The sequence below is a fragment of the Eptesicus fuscus genome, chromosome 1 (assembly GCF_027574615.1).
Source record: "Eptesicus fuscus isolate TK198812 chromosome 1, DD_ASM_mEF_20220401, whole genome shotgun sequence".
Taxonomy (NCBI): domain Eukaryota; kingdom Metazoa; phylum Chordata; class Mammalia; order Chiroptera; family Vespertilionidae; genus Eptesicus; species Eptesicus fuscus.
This window is the reverse complement of record NC_072473.1, coordinates 133392056-133414461: the sequence shown is the minus strand read 5'-3', so window position 1 is coordinate 133414461 and position 22406 is coordinate 133392056.

The following is a 22406-nucleotide window of genomic DNA, read 5'->3' as shown; positions in this document are numbered from 1 at the left end:
CATGCCCTGCTGTCCGGGTAATCCCCAAATGCCCACCCCTGCCCGCCCGGTCACCACCAACTGCCCTCCCCTGCCAGCCGGGTCCTCTGCAACTGCCCTCCACTGTCGACCTGTTCACCACCAACTGCCCCCCTGCCAGCCTGGTCGCCCCTAACTGCCCACCCGTGATGGCCTGTTCGCCCCTAACAGACCTCCCCTGCCAGTCTGAACACCCCTTAACTGCCTCTACTGCCAGCCTGGTCACCCCCAACTGCCCTCCCCTGCTGGCGTGTTTGCCCCTAATTGCCCTCCCCTGCTAGCCTGATAGCCCCCAAATGCCCTCCCCTGCCGACCTGGACCCCCAACTGCCCTCCCCTGCAGGACTGATCTCCCCCAAATACCCTCTGCTGCAGGCCCAGTTGCCCCCAACGGCCCTCCCTGCAGGTCTGGTTGCCCCTTAACTGCCCTGCCTGCCTGGTTGCCCCCAACTTCCCTCCCCTGCAGGACTGGTTGCGCATAACTGCCCTGCCTTACTAGCCTGGACCCCAAACTACCCACCACTATTGGCCTGGTCGCCCCTTAACTGCCCTCACCTGCTGGACCGGTCACCCCTAACTGCCCTCCCCTATTGGCCCATTCACACAAAACTGCCCTACCCTGCAGGCCCAGTCGCCCCTAACTGCCCTCCCCTGCAGGCCTGGTCCCACCAAAATGCCCTCCTCTGCAGTCCTGGATGCCCCCAACTGGCCTCCCCTGCAGGCCTTGTTGCCCCCAGCTGTCCTACCAGGCAGTCCCGGTGGCAACAAACTGCCCTTCCCTGCAGGCATGGTTGCCCCTTAACTGCCATCCCCTGCCAGACCAGTCACCCCTAACTGCCCTCGCCTGCAGGCCTGGTCTCCCCCAACTGCCCTCCCCTGCAGTCCTGGTCCCCGCCCCCCCTGCCAACTGCCCTCCCTTACTGGCCGGGTAGCCCAAAACTGCACTACCTTGCAGGCCTGGTGGCCCCTTAACTGCCCTCCCCTGCTGGCCTGGATGCCTCCAGCTGCCCTCCCCTGCAGGCCTGGTCACCCCCAGCAGCCCTACCAGGGGTCACAACAAACTGCAGTCCCCTGCAGGCCTGGTTTCCCCTTAACTGCTCTCCCCTGCTGGCCTGGTCATTTCTTACTGTGCTCCCCTGGAGGTCTGGTTGCACCTTAACTGCCCTCCCCTGCTGGCCCAGTCGCCCAAACTGCCCTCCCCTGAAGGCCTGTTTGCCCATAACTGCTGATACTTGCTGGACCGGTCTCTCCTAACTGCCCTCCCCTGCAGGACTGTTTCCCCCGCTCCCAAACTACCCTCCCTTGCAGGCCTGGTTGCCCCCAACTGCCCACTCTGCAGGCCTGTGCCCCCTCAACTACCTTCCCCAGTCATCCCAGTAGCCCCCAATGGCCCTCCACTGCTGGCCCGGTCTCCCCCAAGTGCCCTTGCCTACCGGGCTGTTTGCCCCCAACTGTCCTACTTGCCATCATGGTCACCCCTACCTTCCCTACCCTGCCACCCTGGTTGCCCCTTAACTGCCCTCCCCTGCCAGCCTGTTTGCCCCCAACTGCCCTCCCCTGGCAGCCAGCCTGGTTGCCCCAAAGCACCCTCCCCTTCTGGTCTGGTCATCCCCAACTTCCCTTCCTTTCCAGCCCAGTCGACCCTAACTGCCCTCCTCTGCTGGCCTGGTTGCCCCAACTGCCCTCCCCTGCTGGCCTGGTCACCCCCAACTGCCCTCCCCTCCAGGCATGGTCACCCCTTAACTGCCCTCCCCTGCCAGACCAGTCACCCCTAACTGCCCTCCCCTGCCGGCCTGGAACCCAGACTGCCATCCACTGTCAGCCTGGTCACCCCTTAACTGCTCACACCTGCTGGCCTGTTCTCCCCCAACTTCCCTCCCTGCTGGCCCAATCGCCCAAAACTGGCCTCCCCTGCAGGCCTGGTCACCCCTAAATGCCCTCCCCGGCAGTCCTGGTCCCCTCCCGCCAACTGCTCTCCCCTGCAGGCCCAGTAGCCCAAAACTGCACTACCTTGCAGGCCTGGTTGCCCCTTAACTGCCCTCCCCTCCCAGCCTCTTTCCCCCACAACAGCCCACCCCTGCCAGCCCAATAGCACACAACTGCCCTCCCCTGCAGGCCCAGGAGCCCCTAACTGCCCTCTCCTGCAGGCCTGGTTACACCTTAACTGCCCTCCCCTGCCAGCCTGGTTGCCCCTACTGCCCTCTCCTGCAGGCCTGGTCGCCCCTTAACTGCCCTCCCCTCCTGGCCTGCTCGTCCCCAACTGCCCTTACCTGAAGACCTGGTCATCCCTTAACTGCCCTCCACTGCAGGCCTCTTTCCTCCACAACTGCCCTCCCCTGCCGGCCCGATCGCCCCCAACTGCCCTCCACTGATGGATCGGTCTCACCCAAAGTACCCTCTCCTGCCCCCAACTGCCCTCCCCTGCCAGCCTGATCGCCCCTTAACTGCCCTCCCTTGCCAGCCTAGTGGCTCCTTAACTGCCCTCCCCTGCCTGCTTCTTCACCCTCAACTACCTCCCCTCCCGGCCTGGTCACCCCAACTGCCTTACCTTGCCAGCCTGTTCTCCCCCAACTATGCTCCCTTGCCGGCCCGGTCTCCGCCGCCCCCCCCCCCCCACACACACACACACAACTTCCCTCCCCTGCAGGCCTGGTTCCCCTCAACTGCCCTCCCCTGCAGGTCTGGTTGCCCCAAACTGCCCTCCATTGCTGGCCTTGTCGCCCCAACTGCCTTCCCCTGCCATCCCAGTAGCCCCCAACTGCCCTCCCTGCAGGTCTGGTTGCCCCAAACTGCCTTCCATTGCTGGCCTTGTCACCCCAACTGCCTTCCCCTGCCATCCCAGTAGCCCCCAACTGCCCTCCCCTGTAGGCCTGGTCGCCCCTAACTGCCCTCCTTTGAAAGACTGGTAGCCCATAACTGCCTTACCCTGTAGCCCTGGGGCCCCTCAACTGCCCTCACTGCCCTCCATATCATTCCCAATGCCCACTCTGCTGGCATGGTCGCTTCTAACTGCCTTACTCTGCAGGCCTGGTCCCCCCCTCCCACCAACTGCCCTCCCCTGCAGGCCCATTCGCCCACTATTGCCCTCCCCTGCTGGCCTGGTCACCCCTAACTGCCCTCCCCTGCAGGACTCGTCCCCCTCAACTGCCCTCCCCTGCCATCCCGGTGGCCCCCAACTGCTCTCCTCTGCAGCCTGGTTGCCCCTAACTGCCCTCCTCTGCAGGCCTAGTCTCCTCTTAACTGCCTTCCCCTGCCAACCTGGTCATCCCTTAACTGCCCTCCCCTCCTGACCTGGTAGCCCCTTAACTGCTTTCCCCTCCCAGCCTGGTTGCCTCCAACTGCCCTCCCCTGCAGGACCGATCATCCACAACTGCCCTCCCCTGCTGGCCTGGTCCCCTTCAACTGCCCTCCCCTGCCATCCTGGTCACCCCTACCTGCTGTCCCCTGCTTGCCTGGTCACCCCTAACTGCCCACCCTTGCCAGCCTGAATGCCTCTTAACTGCCCTCCCCTCCTGGCCTGGTTGCCCAAAACAGCCCTCCCCTACAGGCCTGGTCACCCGCAAATGCCCTCACCTGCCGGCCTTGTCGCCCCTAACTGCCCTCCCCTGCCGGCCTTCTCACCCCTTAACTGCCTTCCCCTGCCAGCCTGTTCTCCCCCAACTGCCTTCCCCTTCTGTACCGATAGCCCCCTACTGCACTCCATTGCTGGCATGGTAGCCCCCAACTGCCCTCTCCTGCCGGCCCTGTCGCCCCTACTGCCCACTGCACCCAGCCTGGTCACTCCCAACTGACCTTCCCTGCAGGCCTGGTCTCCCTCAACTGCCCTCACCTGCCATCCCAGTATCCCCCAAATGCCCTCCACTGCTGGCCTAGTCACCCCTAACTGCCCTCTTCTGCTGACCTGTTTGCCCCCAACTGTCCTACCCTGCCGGCCTGGTCACCCCTACCTGACCTCCCCTGCTGGCCGGGTCACCCCTTAACTGCCTTCCCCTGCTGGCCTGTTCGCCCCCACCTGCCTTCCCCTCCCAGCCTGGTCACTTCCAACTGCTCTCCCCTGCCCACCTGGTCACCCCAACCTGCCCTCCCCTGCCAACCCAGTCACCCCCAAATGCCCTCCCTTCCCAGCCTGTTCACCCCCAACTGTCCTACCCTGCTGGCCTGATTGCCCCCAACTGATCTCCCCTGCCAGCCTGGTTCCCCCCCAGCTGCCCTCCCCTGCTGGCCTGATCACTCACAACTACCCTCCCCTGCCAGCCATCTTGTGGTAGCCATCTTTGACCACATGTGGGCGGCCATCTTATGCGAGGGTGTGAGTCAATTTGTATATTACCTCTTCATTACATAGGATTTTAGGCAGTTAAGGAGGGGGTAACAATAAAAACTTTCTGAGTCTTCCGTTCCTAAAAATAATTATCCTAAAACTGCAAAGTGTATCAAAAAGACACACATTTTGAGTTGGAAATTTTTCTCCCCTATAAGACCTTCTCCAATGCAGGAACCTGCTCTTCCAGATGGTCCAGTTTTTCTTTCTTTCACCATGATGGGTTGTTTTGAGATGCAATAGTTCATATGGCCATTCTGAAAATGCTTCATAAATCCAGGCAATTGTCTACAATTGTTATGCAGTGGTGGCTAGCTTGAAAACACATCCTATAATTTTTCTTCTGCCTTCCTTACTTCATTACTCGTTTTCCCTTCCCTCCTACTTTCTTGGACTTGTTCTCTCCACTTAAATTGGTATATGAGATTTTGACTAAAACTCTATTTTCTAGGTAACCCACGGTAAAACTTGTAAAATCTAATATTTAAAATTTGACATGGACCTAGTAGAAGGTTAGGATAGTGGGGCATTCAGAGGAATGAGGATATGTTTTTTTATCATTCCATTTCCAAACTCAGAACATTTTTTTAAATACTTATACTTCTTCCGTGCCTCCAGGAGCCTATTAAGTTTAAATTCTGCCCTGAGGTTACCCTGAAGTATTAATACTTCTGCTCTCTTGGTTCTATTTTTCATAAACAAAATAGAATGTGTGTCCTTCTTCTTGAGGTCCCTGTTTCAGTGCTCAGAAGTTTGTTTATTATATGATACTCTACTTCTTTACCCTCAAGGTATTCCTGTTGATCTTCCAGGGTCACGGTTCACCTTGTGAGTTATAAAACTATCAAGGGAGAAAGAGTAGTTCTAGCCAAGATACAATTTTAAGGAGACACAAAACAAAATGGAGAAAAAGGGCCCTCAGGCTTCTCTGCACTTCTAAAGTAAAAATCCAAAAAATAAAATAAGCAGACCACACACAAGGAAGCAGGCAAACTTTGTTTTGCTGAGAGGACTCTTTTTCCTGGGTTAACTCCAGGAAGAAACATGCGCTGAGTGAGTCACTGAATAAGTAGGACAGAGTTTGCCTTTTAGGGAGTGCAATAGTGTGGGTGTACCCAGGGCCCCTTGGGGATGCTCAATAGGCACAACTTCCTGTATCCCAGACTATGTCGGGCATAAATCTGTCATGTAGAACTCTCACATCCTTATGAACTCACTCTAGTTTTATTCCTGTGCCTACCACAAACAGAGTTTTCAGAGCAAGCTCATCTTTCTGTTTGATCTGCCCTCTTAGTGAAGAGGTTGGGTGGGGCAGCGTTAGATCTATGGAAGTCAAAGTAGAAATGTGCACAATGTGGATTGAGAGCTACTTGATGGGATGTTATAGCACAGACCCAAGGTGGATTCTGAGATCAGTGTATGGGACCGACAGTGGGATTCGCTAGAGGAGGAATCCGAGAAGGAGAAAATTCTAATGGCCAAAGTAAATGGCCCTGTGTAGTACCAGTTTCAGAAGGCTGCCGCCCATGATTGGGTATTTATGGGACTGGGAAGTTCAATGTGATTCAAAGGACCAAAGGCAGGAGAGACACTTCTCTAAAGGCAATCAATATGTCTAGATTTCAATGGGAGATAGACTCACAATCTAATAACTCATAAGTTAGCAGCTATTTCGTGGCAGTTGTTTCCCCCTAGAAGCAAACTCTTTCTTCAAATGCAAGCTGGCAGGGAAGTGTAACAAATACAACAGACAAGAAAGAAGCTGCTCTAGCTAAGAATGAGTTAGTAGAGTTGGATGGATTATATGTTTTCCCGGCCTCTTCAAAACCTGAAACCCTGAATTCCTTCTATGTCATTTCCAGTACTCCATGAGTTGGTATTTGAAACAAAAATTCTATGTTCCCTGAGAGCGGAAGTGAGGAAATTGGCGTAGAGCATTGGTGAGGGCCTGGGAAGAGGCGAAGCAGACAGTTCCCATTCCTGCTGCCACTGATTACTTTGAGTTTAATATTCTAGAGTGCAATTTCTACCTCCAAATGCTGCTGAAGAACCTGTTTGAGTGTTCAGAGCTCTAGTCATTGTTTAGAAAACATTGATAGTCTTGAATGCTGTTTCTCAGTAACCATCTGTGTGTGTGTGTGTGTGTGTGTGTGTGTGTGTGTGTGTGTGTGTGTGTTCCATAAAATAAATACATCTTTCTTGTCTTTTATGTCCCAGATAAATTACCCAATACTTTCTGTCTCATCAGGATAAGATATTCAGAATCATGACCTTTGATCAATGCATGATCTTAAAATTTCTTCTATATCATTGAAGTGGCTTTAATGCTAAATGTATTTTATAATATGTCATTTCTTTGAAGAGACTTTGTCAATGTCTATAAGGTACAGTTAGTAACAGCCTATTTTTATCTAGTGGTCATTATGTTTCTAATATTTTATTAGGAATATAAAATAAAATGTACTAGCACTTGTTAGAACACCACTATTTCAGAGTTCCTAACCTCTCCACCAAAACACTCTCAAACCTTCTTCCCTTGTTGACTTTACTGCCTCATTTGGTAAAATTTATATCACATTTTATTTTGCTTTCTTACTTTAACCGTGTTCTTTTTATAGCTTTTTCCACCCTTTGAGTTTTCAAATTAATGTATTTCCCCTTCTTAATAAATGTAGCATAAGCTTTTACCTAGTCACCAAGACCACCCACTTCAAAATCATACAATTGTTAAAATGAATCCATATGCTTAAAGAAATTCTTGATATACCCCATTTATGTCTGTTTAATGCTGGAATTTCTTTGCACTGCACTGTTTCTTGGCTCTCATGTCATCCTTATTTTCCTCATTCTTGGATTTCTCCTGTTTTTGGTTTTACTGAACCACATTCGTAAGTAACTTGAATGTGTTTTTAAAAGTACATGTAGTTATTGAACTTCCTCAATCTTTGCCTGTACAAAATGTCTTTTTTTTGTCTTCTAGCCTTCTTAAAAACTTTCCTGTGTATAAAATGCTATGTTGAAAAAATGTTCCTTCAGAACTTTGAGACATTGCATCATTGTCTTCTGGCATGCTGTCTTTGTAATATTAAGTGTCATTATTGTTTCTTTTTCCATTTTCCACTGACCTCTCACCCCCAGAAGCTTTTAGCATCATACCGTTATTACTTTATTATGACATTTTTGTATGTCTCAGTATGATTTTTTCTGCACTTATTCTGCCGGACATTCATTGGCTTCCTATAGTTGAAGATATGACTTTATTAAAATCTGGGAAGTTTTCTTCTTTTATTTCTTTGGTTATTTCCTTCCCTCCATTTATTGCTCCATCTTTCTGGAACTTTTATTAGAAAGATATTCAACCTCATATGTGTGATCTTTTTATTTTCTCTCTGTTCTCAAGTGTATTTATTGAATTATATTTTTAAATTTTAAGAATATTTTCCTCTAAAAAATCTTTATTGTTGAAAGTATTACATATATCTCCCTCCTACCTCCCCCCATTGACCCCTCCACCCTGCTCCCAGCCCCAGGCCTTCAGCCCCCTATTGTCTGTGTCCATGGGTTATGCATAATTCTCCTATTTGAAAGTAGAGGTAGTCTGTTCACATGGTGGAGTACCTCTTATTTATTTATTTATTTATTTATACCCTTGCCCAAGGATATTTTCCATTGATTTTTAGAGAGAGTGGAAGAGAGAGGGAAAGACAGAGAGAAACATTGATGTGAGAGAAACACATGATTGGTTGCCTCCTGCATGAACCCTCACCAGGGCCCAGGCTGGGGAGGAGCCTGCAACCAAGGTACATGCCCTTGACTGGAATCAAACCCGGGACCCTTCAGTCTGCCGGCTGACGCTCTATCCACTGAGCCACACCATCCAGGGGTCTTAGAACTATTTTTAACAGTATTTCCATTCATCAGAGTTCCTCCTTACTTCCCAAACCAACTCTTTGTAGGTGCTAGTTCCTGGCTCACAATCCTTCCACCTTCACAGGCTTTCAGCTGCCTCTTTCCTGTCTTCTGTGTTGTGTATCCAGCACTATTTCATCTGTCAAAATAACACCTTATGTTTTTCAGTATTTCAGAAATTTGTCAAAATCTCTGGTCACTCCTTGGCCATTTGTCACCCTTTTAGTTCTATTATAGATATACTAGAGGCCTGGTGCATAAAATTTGTGCACGGGGCGGGGGGGTCCCTCAGCCCATCCTGTACCCTCTCCAATTGGGGACCCCTTGGGGGATGTCCAACTGCCACAGGGATTGGGCCTAAACCAGCAGTCGGACATCCCTCTCACAATCTGTGACCACTGGCTCCTAACTGCTTACCTGCCTGCCTGCCTGATCGCCCCTAATCCCCTGCCGGCCTGATCTCACCCCCAACTTCCCTTCCTTGCCGACCTGATCACCCCTAACTGCCTCAGCCTCAGCCCCCACCACCATGGCTATGTCCAGAAGGAAGTTGGATGTCCAGAAGATGGCCGGTCGACATGGTCTAATTAGCATATTACCCTTTTATTAGTATAGATAGATTATATAGGATAGTATTGCTTAAATGGAAGGGAAAAGCCTTTTTCAGCAGGAGGAGATGCCTAGGAGGCGGAGCTTTTGATGCTGACTGGCATATAAACTGACCAATCAGAACTTAATGTGGGTGAACTGCAAAGGCAGAACCTAAGGTGGGGGCTGAGGAGGGGTTTTAAGGGCAACAACTGTTTGGTATAAGGTGTAAAAAAGCAGTTCAATTTTTTAATAACCAGTTTGGCAGTATAGTGCATATTGCTGGCTATCAGTACAGATATAAGGATTATGTATGTTTGCATTCATTCTTCTGAAGCTTCAGAGAAGTGGAATCAAAAGCCATCAAGTCATAGAAGTTTTGTTTGTGACAGGAAGAAAACAGATGGGATGTAAACAGGTTTCAATACACCAGGCATATTAATGGCATTGCATGAAAATAAGTAATGCTAAGTAGCATGCACATTACTTTCATTTTTCTCCACCATATTTTTCCAAAATCCGATGTCACAGACAGAAGATAATTTTTAGTAATAAAAGAGGTATACAGAAAATTAGAAAATAATTTTTTCTTCCTTATCACAGGGCATCAGAAGGGCACAGATTAAAGTCATAGAGTTGATATACCAAAACTATATATAGCATTCAAACTATAATAAACCTTCTGTGAATTTCAAAGTTAACATGGAAAGCTTCCACCTCATAATGATAATAGCTTGTATTTTCTAACAAACTGCATGGTCATCCACATTTTTAGGTATGTTGGCTGGATTTTAAAGAATGTAGCTGTTATATATTTGTTGATGGTTGGACTTGATATTGTCATTATCCAGTGTCCATAATGAGAGTCATTACTACTCAGAGTCTTATGAACCAATGGGCGAGAAATCCCTAAGTTGTTTTGGATAAAAAGAGATTTAGGGGTTCTGGGGGACTTGAACAAAAGGCTGATTAAATCTCCAACAAAGCTGTCTGGGCAAGTGCAGCCTTAGCTCTTCCCAACTCTCATGCCACAAATTTGGGGTAGGAGGGTGCTGTCAAAGCAATTACGTAAGTGTGGCCATGCTTAAGGTGGGTGCTCTGTTCCTTCTTTATTTCTCACTGCCAACTACTCTCAATCACTAGCTTTGTATGCTGCTCTGCCAAGAAACAGCCTCTGCTATTTCAGCAGCTATAGTGGACTGCAAATGGTACATTTGTGATGACCAGGCAGAAAGGCTTGGGTTTGACCTTAGATCATACTCAGTTCAGCATTTCTTTATGCTATAGGACCTTCATATGTTGCCTTTTCTGTGAAACAGATTCTGAATTGCAGATTTCCATAGAGGAAGTTATTAGAGGGGTACTTGGGAATAACACTGATAGTAGGGAGGGGAAGGAAGAAGAAATGGGTAGAGGGAGAAGTCCAGGTCTGATGAAGTGTTAGTGGTTAAGTCTAAGCCAACTCCATATGGAGCTCTGAAGCTGGAATGGCCTTTTAGAGTTGTCATGATTTGGGTCCAAATGGATAGGCCTCTAGACCTCAATGTTGATCAGTCATTGAGTTTGGGCCACCTCAGGAAGGAGGGTTGGTCTTGAGCCACATGTTTCTCTTCAGCTAAGACAGTTCTGGAGAAGAGAGAACTGACAGTTGAAAGCTGTCTGCTGAGGTCACTCTCAGAAGTTCTAATCCTTCAGTGGGAGTCTGGAGGGTAGGTTACAGTGTTCACCACAAGGTTTAATTTTAGGGCAGCCAAGTCTCAGTTCAAACACTAAGCCTAGTTTGTGATTTGAAGAGTGTGATAGCTCCTGTAATGTGTTCTGCCTATCTGTAAGCAGCAGAGTTTGTCCTTGTTCAATGTCAGATCTAAAGGTAGGGTCTCAGCTAGCTTTGATTAAACCTAGAGCCCCATGGAAAGATTCAAGACAGTGTTAACAATAGCAAGAATACTAAATATAGCCTCACACTGTTCTAAGCCCTCTCCGTGCATTACTTAATGAAGTCCTCACTACAACCCCAGGGATAGTTCTGCATCTCACAACTGCAGAAGTTGAGGGTACGGTGGCAGTGAGAAGACTATGAGTGCCTGGGTAGTGGGTTGTCCCAGGTGCACCACTGATCTTTCTTTCTTTTTTTTTTTAAATATATTTTATTGACTTTTTACATAGAGGAAGAGAGTGGAATAGAGAGTTAGAAATATCGATGAGAGAGAAACATCGATCAGCTGCCTCTTGCACAACCCCCACTGGGGATGTGCTCACAACCAAGGTACATGCCCCTGACTGGAATCGAACCTGGTACCTTTCAGTCCGCAGGCCGACGCTCTATCCACTGAGCCAAACCGGTTTCGGATGATCTTTCTTATTTTTTCTGGATTGTCTTTATTCTCTCAGTTGCTCCCAGAGGAGCAAGGTGCTTCCCCACATAACTGGAAAAGGCAATGTGTCAGCCTGAGAGGGCATTGGCTTTCTAAGAAAGGACAGAGTCTCCCTGAAGGCTTTTCTGAGTTCTAAACAAGAGTAGTTCTTGACTCAACTTGAAAACACACCTCAATCTGTCTTCCATTTATGCTGTTCATATATAAAGATAGAAATTATGTGGCTATATACAAATATCCTCTTCCCTTGGCTTTATAAACCCTGGGTGATCTTTCAGTTTCTGCTGCTTTTGAGACAGAGAACCTTACCTGTAAGGTGAGGCTGTTGGACTAAAAGGTCATTATGGCCCTTCTCATGTCTAAAAAATTATGTTGCTATCAAAGTTGATAGTAATAAAGAGGATTCAGAAGAAAAAAGAAGTAGAAACATACTGAGAATATAAAGGGTCATGTATTACTATAAATAACTGAATATGTTTCTTACCTGTGGTTTGGATTCATGAGACAAATTAATTCCTTTGTTTGATAAACTTGGCTGTGTCCTAGAGGTTTCAATGCATTTTAAAATTAAAATGTAGAATGGCTTTACATCTTAAATCCTGCTTGCTGTCCTTCCATATCATTTCTGATTTTGCAAACTTAATGGAGATAAAAATACCAAGGACATCTTCAAAGAGAAGGTTACTTGAACAGCTGCCACTCAAGTTTTGCCTTTTCAGACTGTCACCTTTTCACTTTGTCTTCACCTGTGCCCCTCACAACTTGCAGCACTGAAGCTTGAGGGTACAAGCTGAATTTGAGTAGATAAATCATAGGGGAATTATAGAATCCAATTCAACAGGGGGAAGAAATGTTCAAGTGAAACTTCTCAGTTCCATTCTACAACATCTATAAGTCACTGATGGTAGACACCAGATGTGTAGGCACAGACCCTACCAAAAGGCCCTCAGTGCAGTAGGGAAAAAAAGAAATGTCCTGCACTGTTATAGAAATGATGAGCAGCTTAACAGATGTAGAGAAAATGTGTGCAGATGAGAAAAATAATAATAGCTACCATTTATTGACTACTTACTAAAGGCCATATGGTTTACTAACATATTTTTATTTAATCATTCCAATAACCATAAATGAAGTATATTATTATTACTAGAGGCCCAGTGCATTAAATCATGCACAGAGGGGGGGGGGATTCCCTCAGCCCAGCCTATACCCAGTCCAATCAGGCCTAAACTGGCGGTTGGACACCTCTCTCACAATCTGGGACCGCTGGCTCTTAACCACTCACCTGCCTGCCTGCCTGATTGCCCCTAATCTCTCTGCCTGCCTGCCTGCCTGATAACCCCTAACTGCCTCTGCCTGCCTTCCAGATCACCCCTAACTGCCTCTGCCTGCCTGCCTGATCACCCCTAACTGCCTCTTCCTGCCTTCCTAATCGGCCTTAACTGCCCTCCCCTGCAGGCCTGATCTTGCCCCAAACTGCCCTCCTCTGCTGGCCAATTTGGTTCTGATTGGTCAGTTTCTATGCCAGTCAGCATCAAAAGCTCCACCTCCTAGGCAACCATTGGCTCTTCACAGTTGACCCATATTTGGTTCTGATTGGTCAGTTTCTATGCCAGTTAGCATCCAAAGCTCCGCCTCCTAGGCAGCTATTGGTTCCTCACAGTTGATCCAGATTTGGTTCTGATTGGTCAGTTTCTATGCCAGTCAGCATCAAAAGCTCCACCTCCTAGGCAACCATTGGCTCTTCACAGTTGACCCATATTTGGTTCTGATTGGTCAGTTTCTATGCCAGTCAGCATCAAAAGCTCTGCCTCCTAGGCAGCTATTGGTTCCTCACAGTTGATCCAGATTTAGTTCTGATTGGTCAGTTTATATGCCAGTCAACATCAAAAGCTCCACCTCCTAGGCAACCATTGGCTCCTTACTTTCAGCCAGATTTGGTTCTGATTGGTCAGTTTCTATGTCAGTCAGCATCTCTGGGCCTATCAACGGGGCCTGATTGGAAAGGCAGGGCTGATCAGCAGCCCTGGTGGAAGCCTGGAGAGAAATGGAGGCTGGCTGTTGGCCAGGCCCGGAGAGAAAGAGAGGCAAGTTCTGATCAATGCCTGCCACACAGGCTATGGATCAGACCCTGCCTCTCTCTCTGCAGACCTCTCTCTGGGCCTGATCCACAGCCCCCTAGGCAGTCAGTGCTGGGTTGGGCGCCAGCAGTGGCCCCAGTCAGTGCTGGGTCACCATGGCAACCCAACACTGACTTCCTGTCTGTTGGAGCCTTGGGTCCTAAATGTCGTTTTGACCCTGGCTCTTTACTATATAGATTGTCCTCATTTGGTAGTGAGGAAACCTGACTCAAAGAAGTGACATGCTTTGCCTCAGGTGGCTCAGCTAATATATAATAGAGTCTGGATTCAAATCTAGATATTTTTGACATTAAATCCTTTACTGTCAATTACTATACTCTTCTGCAGGCACTCACTGTTCTAACTTAAAATCTTGAGGTGTGTTTGGCACTGAATGTGGAAGACTGATTAAAGCACGCAGTAAAAACAGGAAGACATATTTTCTGGGCAATACAATTAACACAAGCAAAGTTGGAGATGTGAAAAATTCCTGGGACTCTGTGGGTGGCATCAGGAATGCCCACTGCACTAGTGAGTGAGTGTGTGTGTGTGGGGGAGGGGTGTAGGAAGTGTTCAGGAGGGTGAGGAGGAGGGAGCAGAGAAATAGTTGCATGGGGAAGGGGGAGACAGATTAAGTATAGCTGTGATCTGAATCAGGCAGCATACCTATGGAAGTTTTTCAACAAATCTGTGTGCATTCCTGACATTCAATGTGATAAATTTTTGAAAAATTTTATACACATCACACACACACACACACTCACTCACACACACACTCACTCACAGTAGCAGTGAGGTCTGTCCCCCAGATAATTGAGCTCAGCTAATTAAAAAGGCTGTATTATTGAGAAGATATGGAAACGACCTAAGTGTTCATTGACAGATAAATGGGTAAAGAAGTTGTGGTATGCATAGACAATAGAATACCACTTAACCGTAAGAAAAGATAAAATGTTGCCATTTGCAAGAACCTGGATATATTTTGAGCTTATTCTGCTGAGTGAAATAAGTCAGATGGAAAAAGGATAAAAACCATATGATTTCATTCATAGGTGAAATATAAAACAAAAAAAGAAACAAATGAACAAACAAAACAAAACAAACTCATAGATACAGACAACAGATTAGTGGTTACCAGAGGGAATGAGAGTTAGGGGAGGGTGAAATGGGTAGATGGTGTCAAATATATTGTGACAATAGAAATTAGACTCTTGGAGCAAGCAAATTATGGCATGTACAGATATCAAATTATAATATTATTAACCTATGCTACCTTAACTGTGTTGTAGAGCCGCGCTTCTCAAACTTAAATGTCTATGGGTTCTTGTTAAAGCACAGACTGCTGATTCAGTACGTCTGGGGTGGGGCCTGAGAATTTGCATTTATTTTTAAAATATATATTTTATTGATTTCAGAGAGGAAGGGTGACGAAGAAAGAGAGAGAAACATCAATGATGAGAGAGAATCACTGATTGGCCACCTCCCACATGCCCACACTGGGGATCGAGCCCACAACCAGGTATGTGCCCTGAACTGGAATCGAACCAAGACCTCCCAGCTCATAGGTCGAGGCTCAACCACCAAACCATGACGATCCAGCAGAACTTGCATTTCTAACCATCTTCCAGCTGATGCTGATGTTGTCATTCTGGGGACCAAGTTTTGCATGGCACCGAGCAGAGCAGGGTACAACTTCGTTGTAAGTGAAAGGTGAGAGGTTCAACATTTGAACATTATAAATCATTAGTTTTCTGAGACCAGGACCATGTTTGTTCCTGTCTCCAGCTTTGTCTTCCCCTCCCTGTTCCATTCCAGGCTCTCTGTAGCTGTACAGTTTCAAAGACAGGAGTTGGATCATGCCCCTCTCTTGCTTTTAGAATGTTAGGAGCTCCCTTTGTCTTTGTGTGGTATCTGAAACCTTTTAGAGCCCTTCTTACCTCTTTAATCCCTCACATTGTCCTTTATAAGATACCCCATAGTTCGCTGAAAAAGCCACATTGCCTATTACTTACATCTAGAATGTCAATCTCCTGGTGCCCACCCCTCTTCACTTGGTTAAATTCCAATTATTCCAGTTAAGTGTTAACCTAGAAATTAACTCCATGGGAAGGTCTCTCAAAAGCTTGGACAATGCCCCTCAAGGGTCTCTGGCATGCACTCTTGTCTAGTATGGAAATGGCTTGGTGATACGGCTGACTCTGCTCTCATCTGGGAGCTCCTTGAAGGCAGGCACTGAGCCTTGGCACTTAGTACATAAATAAACATCTTAAGTTCTAAATAAACTAGAGTTTCTTTCCACACCTGGAAAGAATTAGCCATCATATCTGTTCTTCCTGGGGCAAAGGATTATGTGCTTTCTTAGGGTCTGAACCACCCTGGGAAATAATTGCTCCCAAATAGCATAAGGAAATACCAACATCTCATTAATAACACAGAAAAGGCTGTATCTGTTTTAGGATTTTTCCACCTGAGCATTGCAAACCACAAAAGCAACCATTTTGTCTCCACAAAGAACATATATATATTTTTAACAGCACACCTCCCAAAAGGACACTTCTTCTGTGCATTTTGATCTATCTTGATTTAATTTCAAGTTTGGAGATGGGGTCTGACCTTATCTATCAGTGGCTGAGCCGTTGTCTCATGAAAATGTAGTTTGAAACTCATTAATAGAGTAGCCTGTATATTATAACTTAGAAGCTCTGGGTTATCACTGATGCTTGCAATTGCTATGGAAACCGGGTTTATATGCACCTTTCAAAGAGTCTGCTTTAAAACAGGGGTAAAAAAAAATGGAAATGGAAAAGAGGGTTCTGGAAAAAATTAGATATTAGTACCCAACATGCACAGGCAGGTTCACTGGTGCAAAAAATGCTCTCCCTACACAATGATAAAAAACTATTCTTTATATTTTCAGGTGCTAATAATGCATAACCTTGTATTAGAGAACTGTTTATACTGGCGAGGAAGAATGCCTAAGGCCGCTGTCCCCTGCCCCACCCCCACCACACATACCACAGATGCACACACAATTTGTAGTTCTCCCCAGACTTTTTGTAATCTGCATTCTTAAATGCCCTAAAATCCCCCACACATGCAGCCCCAGCTGCTAAAGACGAATCAGTGTGGGCACTGGCACAAAGCTCAGCCTCATCTGTGCCCCCACACCCCCAAGTGTGTGTGAATGCTAGATCATTTTAGCTGATGGACTGCCTTTTCCAATTTTAAAATAGTAGTGCTAATTTGATCAAGTTTCTTATAAAAGATTCCCTGTTGTAGTCTCCCTAAATTTGGGTTTTGTAGGCTGCATTTCTTATCTCTCTCCCTGCCCATATTTCTCCTTAATAATCCTAATAATCAAAGTGAGGTCCTGTGTTAGGTAAACAATGGTATGAGCAGGCATCAACACACAGAGGGAGATTTGCCAGCCACTTGAGACTGAGGAGCGGAAAGAAGCCAGAGAAAAAGGGGAGACGGGTGGGGGTGCACAGAAGTAGCACCTGAGTGGTGTGGCCCTACACATGGCATCATCGCACTTTGTAATCTCCGCCTTTCTGACCACCGCATTTTGTCTGCATTTACTATTCCCCATTTCTCACTTCTGCTCCCACTCCCCAACCTCTGGCCCAGGTGCCCTCTCCAAAGACCAGAATAGCATGGGAGTGGCAGGACTCATACAACATTTGTAAAATGGACAGGAACTGGCTTAGGAACTCAAGAAATGGACATACCATTTTAAAACATTAGAGAAATGAAGCCCTGACCAGTTTGGCTCAGTGGATAGAGTGTCTGCCTGTGGACTCAAGGGTCCCAGGTTTGATTCCTGGTCAAGGGCATGTGCCTTGGTTGCGGGCACATCCCCAGGAGGGGGTGTTCAGGAGGCAGCTGATCAATGTTTCTCTCTCATCAATGTTTCTAACTCTCTGTCCCTCTACCTTCCTCTCTGTAAAAAAAATCAATAAAATGTATTAAAAAGAAATAAAACATTAGAGAAATGCAAGAGGTGTATAATGTTGAATGCCATCGTTTCTTTCCCAGTATTGCCCTACATAACCTGAACCTCACATCTCCTTTTTTCTTCCTTCTCTCTTTTCCTTCTCTTATGTTCTAGGTTGACTCGCCTCTCTTCCTGCCACTGTCCTGAGCTTCCTCCAATCTTCCTCCCCAGTAGTCTGCCCATGGAGGATTGAAGGTATAGGGGTGTGCACCTCTATCCCCACGACACAAACCAGCACTTTTCTTGACCCATGATTTCAACAATGAGTCCCAATGTTCCAGAAGAGGACAGTGTAGCTACTTAAAGCATCTATGCTAAAAAAAGGGTAATATGTTAATTAGACCGGACATCCTTCCAGACGTCCTTCCAGACGACCTTCTGGATGAAGCTGCAGCAGAGGGGGCCGAGGCAGAGGCGGCTGCCATGGTGGTGGGGGCTGAACCCCTGGCACGAATTTCATGCATCAGGCCTCTAATGATTCCATAAAACAAAGTATATTTTATAGTTTATATTTTACATAACTGCTTCATTTCTGATTTGAAGTATCTACAATTCCTTATTCAAATAAGATAAAAACAAAACTGTAAGCATCATCTTTTGGGAAAGGATTGTCCAAGTCAACACCCTTGACTCAATACAGAAGCATTTGTTATTCCCTCTGATGTCCACATCTCTCTCTGTTTACCTCACCACTTGTCCATCTTCTATGCTTTTCCTCTTCTGTCCTGCTTTTTCCCTAACCTTAGCCACATGTGAGCTAAGATCTCAATGGCTAGTTTCCTCTTTCCTTTCCTTCAGACAAAAGGTAGTCAGAAAAGAACAGATTTCCTGTGAAGCCTGATGCTTGCTCCACAGGTTTCTGGAAACCACTTCTTTGTTTTCAAGTAGTTATGTAACCTAAACAAGGGCTCTTGTCCTTTTTAAAATATAGACATCCTCTTCCCTCGAAGGTATCATAAGTGATCATTTCAGAACCATCTGAGTGTCCCCAACTAGACTCAGACCTCTTTGGATGCAGAGGCTGCATTTCATTCATCTTTCTCTTCCTAGCACCAGCCAGTGGCCCTGATACAGGCCATGCTTGGTAAATGCTTGTTCACTTGTTGGAAATGCGGTTGACAAATATGTTACTTTCATCCAGTAACATCTTTGTGTGAGTCAATGACCAGGTTCCTTTCTGAGCACAGTCTCAGAGTAGGGGATGAGAAGAAGACTTGGAGTTTGGGGCAGTGTGGCAGAGGGTGGGGGCAGCTCCAAGAGTGAACATTTCCTTAGACCACTCATACTTCACAGCTGTATAGAAAACTAACCCCTGCTACATTGCCAGAGTAGATTTGTGTGTTTAAGAGGGGGTGAGAGGAGGGACCTCCAAACCCATTAAAACTTGAATAGAGCCAGTGTTTTATAATAGGGAAAAGACTATGTCTGGGTAAGCCAGACCAGCCTGGGTTTGAATCCTGATTTTATCAACTAGCAGCTATGGATTTGGGCAAATTATGCAATAAATAAAGGTAATGAACTTAATGCTCCATTCTTTTTTTTCCTCATTATTTTCTCCCTCTTCCAGACTCCTCACTTCTGGGTACTTCTTTCTTTTATTTTTATAGCCACTCCTGAATTTGCCTTGCTCCTTTCCCAATTAATATGTCATACCCTGTTCTTCATTTATTCTAAGGTGTGAATGGCTGATAAGCTCCTACATTGTTCTGCCTAAGTTATATTTACACACGCAGAACAAAACCCTTTAACTGAAAATATTAAGATCCTTTGTGGGCAGTGTTTGTCAAATTGCAGGTTACAATTTAAAGGAACCAATTTAGTGACTCTTCATTCTCATTCTTTTCATATCATTGCACCTTAATACAACATATTATGTAGTATACTAATGTAGAAAAAGAGTATAAGCAATTTCAAAGTCTAGGGGTAAATACATTTGCCTTAACCTTCCAGTGGAAGTTATTCATACTTAACCAATTTATACTATTATATGCCCCAGGTTTTAAACAGCCAACCTTGCTGAATTTCATACTGAAAAATAGGTAAACAGATGATGACATCAAAGGAGTTTACTGATAAAGAGTTGAAACATAAACTAAACATTCTTAGATTTATCTAAAGGAAAGTTTTCTATATACTAGAGGCCCATTGCACGAAGATTCGTGCAATAGGCCTTCCTTCCCCTGGCTGCTGGCACCGGATTTCCTTTGGCACCCAGGACCCAAGCTGCAACGAAGCCAAACTTTCAGCCTTCAGGCTTGGCTCCAGCTGCAGCAGAGCCTTCAGTCTTCAGTCTTCACTTGGGTGGAGCCTTCAGTCTTTGCTCAGTGCTTGCATATGCAAATTAACCCCATTTTGTTGGGTTAATTTGCGCACTCACTCTTGATTTGCTGGGGCGTCGTGGAGGTACGGTCAATTTGCATCTTTCTCTTTTATTAGTGTGTATATATAAAAGCCTAATATACAAAGTGTCCCCTCGGGAGTTCGACCGAGAGACTGGGAGTTTGATCGCTTGCTATGATGTGCACTGACCACCACGGGGTAGCACAGAATGAAGGGAGGCCCCAGTTGGCAGCCAGAAGCTGGGGAAGGGAGGCACCAGCCAGCAGCAAGCAGCCTGTTGGGACCCTACCCAAGCACAAATTTTGTGCACTGGGCCTCTAGTGCTTAAATACTGCAGGTCCATTTTCTATATACCCAATAACACATCACTTATTAGGCAAATCATGATTTGGATAAAAATATCTTTCTGCATTACATTTGACTAGAGTACCAAAAGTACCATGCATAAAAGGAAAAATTTATAAATTGAGCCACATCAAAACTAAAAAATTTTGCTCTGCAAAATCTTTCTAAGAAGATAAGCTGAAGATTGTTAGAAAATATTTGCAAATCAAAGAACTCTCAAAATTCAACAGTTAAAAAACAAATAATTAAACTAGAAAATAGGCAAAAGATATTTCACTGAAGAGGATATACAGATTGTAAATAAGCAAATGAGAAGATGTTCAACACCATTAGCCATTAGTGAAATGCAAATTAAGACCACAGTACACATTTATAAAAATGACAAATAAAAAATACTGAAAATACCAAATATTGGTGAGGATGCAGAAAAAGTGGAATGCTCATACATTGCTGATGGGAATGTAAAATGGCACAACCACTCTGGAAAACAGTTTGGCAGTTTCTTAAGAAACTGCAACTACCATATGAGCCAGCAATTGCAGTCCTGGGCATTTATCCCAGGAAAGTGGAAACTTAATGTTCACACAAAAACCTGTACATGAATGTTCATAGCAGCGTCGTTTGTAATACCCAAACCTGGAACTAGTCCAGATGTCTTTCAACAAGTGAATGGCTAAACAAACTATCGTGCATCCCAAAAGATTACATACTATGATTTCATTTATATAACATTCTGGACATGACAAAATTCTAGAAATGGAGAACAGATGTGGCTATAAAAGGGCAACATGAGGGATCCTTGTGGTGATGGAATGCTCTGTATCTTGGTTGTGGCACTCTAGTATAGTTTTTCAATATGTTACTATTGAGGAAACTGGGTAAAGGATACACAGGATCTCTCTGTATTATTTCTCACAACTTCATGTGAATCTATAATTGTCTCAGTAAAATTTTAAATTAAAAATAAAGAAATACACACAAACCTCTGGGCTTACTTCTGTCAGTGTACATTCAGGAATTATAATCATGCCACTAGTTGCACAGGATTATGTCATGAAATAAAATCTCAGGTGTTTCCTAAAAGTGAATTAGGTTAAATGATAAACTAATGATAGTAAATTATTTAGCAAGCTATAAACCAAAAATGTATAGAAATTTAGCAGTTAAATTCTACTTCCTGACTCTAGCACTTCTGCTGTTCAGTCTATTTTCTGTACATAGTAGAAGACTGAATAGGCCATGATGGTTGAAATAAAAGTGACATTGTTACAACAAATGATAGAAATTTTGAGAAGGAAGAATTCATAATGTCTTGATAATATGATACTCCATAAAGGATTGCGTGTCTATGGATGGGGAAGTCTGAGGAAAGAAAAGATAGAATTTAAGACAGGTGTGAGAACAAATTACTGAGATAACATGAAACTTTTTAAAATACTAGAGGCCTAGTGCACGAATTCGTGCATGGGGTTGGGGGGTCCGGGCCTGTTGGGAGGAGGATACAGCGGGAGGTTGCCTGTCCGGCCCAGCCCTGATCAGGGCCCAATCAGGGCCAGGCCGGCAGGAGGGGAGGGCCCGAGGGCAATTGGCTGGTGGGCCCCACCCTTAATTGGGGTGGACGGGGCCGATTGGGGGTGGTACCAGCTGTGGGGAGGGACTATGGGTGATGGGCTAGCCAGCCCCACCCCAAATGGGGTGGGGGGCCGATAGGGGGTCAGGGGCTGGGGGGAGGGGCTGTGGGAGGTTGGCCAGCCTGCCCTGCCCCTGATTGGTATGTGTGTGGGTTGATCAGGAGGGAGGGGCCTCTGACAGTAGCTGCTGGCCTTGCCCTTGATCAGAGTGGGGGGGACTGATCGGGGGCAGAGCTGGTTGGGGGGAGGGGCTGAGGGCCAATGGGGTGGGGGGCCAATTGGGGGCAGGCCCAGTCAGGGGGAGGGGCCCCACCACTAGTCAGGGTGGGGGGTCTGATCTGGGGTGGGGCCGGCCAGGGGGAAGGGCTGAGGGTAGGGCCAGCCAGGGGGAAGGGCCGCAGGAGGTTGGCGGGCCAGCCCCACCCCCAATCAAGCCAGTTTGCTGCCTCAGTGGGCCTCATAGCAACTGGTTGTTCCTGTCATTATGGCATTCTGGTCACTGGCTTTTTATATATATAGACTGGTATCAAATCTTCTCATATAGTGTACACTGGTGCAATTTTAACCTGATAATTCATGTAAAGGGACTATTTTTGATAATAGAAAGTTCAATCATGTCCTTATAAACACTGAAAGAAAATTAAGATAAAATTAAAGATACTAGGCTAAGGAAATGCAACAATAACTCATATTCTCTCTCAAACAGGCAAGTCATCCTGAAACAAGTGTTTTTCATTTTGTTTTTTTCCCCCATATTTTTCTT